The sequence below is a fragment of the Ochotona princeps genome, chromosome 17 (genome assembly GCF_030435755.1).
Source record: "Ochotona princeps isolate mOchPri1 chromosome 17, mOchPri1.hap1, whole genome shotgun sequence".
Taxonomy (NCBI): domain Eukaryota; kingdom Metazoa; phylum Chordata; class Mammalia; order Lagomorpha; family Ochotonidae; genus Ochotona; species Ochotona princeps.
The window spans coordinates 34,383,488-34,387,703 of record NC_080848.1 but is presented as its reverse complement, the minus strand read 5'-3'; the positions used below and the strand labels follow the sequence as shown (position 1 = coordinate 34,387,703).

General features: G+C 57.4%; 1 non-coding gene across 1 annotated transcript; it reads left to right on the top strand.

The window, feature by feature from the left end:
• Positions 1-3,936: 3,936 nt before the first annotated feature.
• On the top strand, positions 3,937-4,008 carry TRNAT-CGU (transfer RNA threonine (anticodon CGU)). Its single transcript has one exon. It is a non-coding gene; the product is annotated as a tRNA-Thr (tRNA).
• The last annotated feature ends 208 nt before the right edge of the window (positions 4,009-4,216 follow it).

Genomic DNA, 4,216 nt, shown 5'->3' with positions numbered 1-4,216 from the left:
TTAAACCTCATACAAGGATTAAAAAAAAAATCCTGTAGCCCCTCACTGTCCAGGCTTCAGGCCCGGCCTCAGGAGCAGCAGGTGGCAGCCACCCTCAGCCCCTAGCCACAGGTCTGCAGCAGGAGCATCCCAGAGGGCCGAGGATGCCTTCTCCTTTTGGGTCAAGTCCAGCTAGGGCCCTGCTCTGTGGACCCCTAGGGACACTGGGTAAGGCATCATTGTTTGCTCCGTGAGATCCCTGCTTGTCCCTCAAAAGCTCCTGCCCCCTCCCCTGACAGGTGGTAAATGACTCTGAACTAAAGCCCACTTCCTACAGCCTGTCTGAGCTGACCGGTGGACCTCATCTGCTTTCCTAGCTCAAAGGGGCCCTTCTGGGGGAGGACTGCACTCCCCAGGCTCTGCTACCACTCAGGTTTGCCAGCTCAGCCCAGGTTACTCCTGACCACAGGCTGAGACTGTTTTGTGGTGTAGGGGATGTTTGAGCCTGGGCTTGGGAGAGTTGGACCAGGAATCGGGTGCACGCTGCCCCAGCGGCAGCAGCTCTCTGAGGCACGGGGAAGGGGGCAGAGGTGAGAGGACACAAGGGATGTTCCTCCCACCTCCCTGACTTGGCTGTATTTCTGTCTGTGATTGGGCAGACACCCCGAGAAGCATTGGGCTAGTGCATACGCCCACAGCAACACAACAGTCTGAGCTAAAAGGATAAAGACATTCATTTTGGGGTTGACCAAACCAGGAGTAAGCTTGACTTGAGACCAAACACTAGACCCCTGAAAGGAAGAAGAGCCAGGAGTTTCATACAGTTTGCTTTCAGGAGAGTCCTCTATATTCATCAGGCTTCAGGAAAGTTCTGGAAGGGTTTTGAATACATAGAAGGGGGGCAGGTATGGCAGGCAACAGGCCTAGCTGCTGACACCCCATATCAAAGTGCCTGGGTCCTCCTTCAAGCTTCCTGCAAGTGCCTCCTGTGAAGCAGAAGGTAGTGTCAAGTACTAGGGTTCCTGTGACCCGCGTGGGAGACCCGCAGGGAATTGCTTGTTCTCTCCGCTTCAGCCTGGCCCATTCCTGGCCATGGCAGGCTGCTGGAGGAGTGATCCTGTCCCCTCATGCCCTGCTCTGTAAGATACCAGGGTGTTACACGCCTTTCGTGGGTTGAGATTTAACATCGCAGTAGGTTGGCAGGGGCGCGGGGTTCGGCTTTCTATGTCAGAAAGGGAAGGCAAGGACGGGATCACTGCACAGGGTGCCTCCAAGCAGTCACGGCAGGTGGGGGATCGCCAACCCGAGAAGCGTGAGCCCCCGGGCTGCGACTGCATTCAAGGGCGTCTGTTGGGAGGGTCACTGGATTACCTTCAGCTGGATCGGAGTCAACGTTAGGTGATCTTCAGGGCTGAAACTAGTTGAAACGCAGAGCAATGAGTAGCAGGTGTGATGGGGCCTCAGCAGGCCCTCACGCCATACCCGCAGCCCTATCGGGTGTTGGTTACCTGGCCTCTCTTAAGTCGAGGCTGGGCCCTTGCCTGCAGCCTTCGAATCCTCCCAAGGTCTCTGCCTTCTGCCTCCTTGCTCCCAACACGCCTCCGTGTGGCTGTGCGGAGAAGTGAGCTCTCCCCACCCCACTCCCCACACCCCCAGGCTAACTCCCAGCCAGAGCTGTCTGCAGCCTGTGAGGCCAGCTCGGGCATTCTGCCATCCTGAGACCCTAGACAGCACCAGACGACACAGAACTGCCCGGTCAGCCCATGGGAGCGTGGAAAGTGCTGTCTTTAAGTTCTGAGTGTGGAGTTAGGTGGTCACACTGCAATCGATGCCTGAGAAGTAGTTGTTTCAGCGACCTGACCGCCAGCCATCCCCTGGCTTTCCCGAAAGGACTCCTCCAAGCAGTCTCTTACAACCCCAGCCTCCCAGGACAAGGGTCCTGGCCTCCATCCTGGCAGGGTCCTGCTGGGGGGCCGATGCTGGCTGAGATCCTGCCGCCTGGGGGTTTCTGATCCCAGCCCGTGAGGCACCTGGGAGCCCTCCCCACATTTCGAGTATTTTGTTAACAGGAAGTCCACCACCACCAAGTAAGAGTTGGGAAAAGGCAGCTGAATTAAATATTGTCTAGAGGTGAGAGGAGAAGGGCAACTTGCTGGCCTGGAGAATGAAAAAGCCCTGGGTTCCCTGTCTACGCCACATCTTCACACCTGTGACGGGGTGCCCGCACGCTGCCCCCGTCCTGCCACTCACTGCCCACGGCAGCCGTCACTGAGGTGCCACAGTGGCTGTGAAACCTGAGTGAAGGGGAAGACTGGTTGCTACTGGGCCAAAGGGAAGAGGGCCTGACGGCCTTGCGTGTCCCTGTTATGGTGAGAGTGAACACAGACGACCCTCACAGGGCTCTGGCTAAGGGTCCACGTGCCCACCTTGTGGATGTGGACACAGTTCCCAGGGCAGCTGAGGTGGTGACACAGGGATGGGCCCCTGCCAGAGAAGCCCAGAAGCCCCAAGTGTACAAGCTGCACTTCAGAAAGCTCGTAGGAAAATGGAACTAAAAGGGTGACTTGGCAGACAGGCCTGGTGGCACTGCAGGTTAAGGCTCTGCATCCCTGTCCATGAATTCTTGCCCAGGGGAGTCGGGGAGCTTCCGGCTTCTGCCTGCCCAGCCCTGGAATTTAGGGAGCAAAGCAGCAGATGGAAGCGCTCTTTGCCCTTTTTTTTGTTAAGATTTATCTATTTATTTATTTATTTGTTTGTTTGTTTATTTATTCACTCCCCAAAAGGGCTGAAATGGCCGGAACCAAGCCCATCAGAAGCCAGGATCCTGGAGCCTCTTCCGGGTCTCCCACACAGGTGCAGGGTCCCAAGGGTTTGGGCCATGCTCCACTGCTTTCCCAGGCCACAAGCAGGGAGCTGGATGGGAAGCGGGGCTGCTGGGACATGAACTGGTGCCCAATGGGATCCTGGCGGTGTGTGCAAAGCGAGGACTTTAGCTGCTAGGCTACCGTACTGGGCCCCTGCCTGCCTTTCAAGCAGGCAAATGCTTTACAAAAATGATTTTGAAGGATGCAGCATGTTCCAAATCTGGGTGCCTGGTTTGAGTGCCGGCCCCTCTGCTTCCTGTCCAGTTTTGGAAGATGGAGGATGCATCCAGTGTGGTGTCCTTGCTGTCCATGTGGGAGACCTGGATGGACCTTCAGCCTGGGACACTTGGGGAGTGAACCAGCAGACAGAAGACCTCTTTCCTTGCAAATATACATTTTCTGGCACCTCCACCCCCCAAAACAAAGCAAAACCCTGTTGAAATTCACATTTGGGGGGAATCTTAAAAGTTCATGCAAAATACATACTGTAAAATACATATTATAAAGTTACAGATTTCAAAAAACACATCACAATAAACTTTAATTCAACTTTCTACAAACTTCCCGAAGGCCCTTCCTACCGTAGAGTAACACATGTACAGACCGCATGGAGCATCCTATAGTGACCTAGGAACTGGGGTGAAGTGCCCGGAACATGATCCTGCCCATTTGGTACAGGGGCCCGGGAATTTGGAGGTCCGTGCTGGGTCCTAGCGCCACAGTAGCTGCAGTAGCTGCAATCGCGGTGCGCGGACCGATCCTCCGGCCGCCGCCTCCTTCCCCCTTCAGGGCCTGCAGGGTTTTCCAGCCGCACAGAAACGACGGTCCGCCCCACTCCGCAGCGGGCGCGTTGCTCCACCTCGCGGCCGCCTGCTATCCACGCGCGGTGTCCCTCGCGCACGGGACGGGAGCAGCCAGCTCCGGGCCCCGCAGGCCGCCAAGCTTGGGCCGCGAGCTGGGCCCGAACCGGGGGCGCAGAGAGCCCAGCGGCCAGGGGCGGGGCCGGGCCGGAGCAAGGGCGGGGCCTGCCCGCCCCTCCGCGCCTGCGCCACCTCCCCTCCACTGACAGCTTCCACTGCCTGCTCGCCTGTCAGGCGCGGTGGCCAAGTGGTAAGGCGTCGGTCTCGTAAACCGAAGATCGCGGGTTCGAACCCCGTCCGTGCCTGTGCCAGGAGGTTGGGGCTTTCGCTTGGGTGTTAGCATCTCCTTGCGATTGCTATCCCTTTCGAGGTGGTTTTTTCATTTTCGGATTCTCTTCAGGGCTCGGGTCCTGGTCTGCCAGGGACGTGCGTCTTCTCTTGGCCGGTCCCGGCCTGTTGTCGCCAGGAGGGCGTTCGGGTCACGCCCCTTTGGCGTGCTTTGCGGAAGCTTCC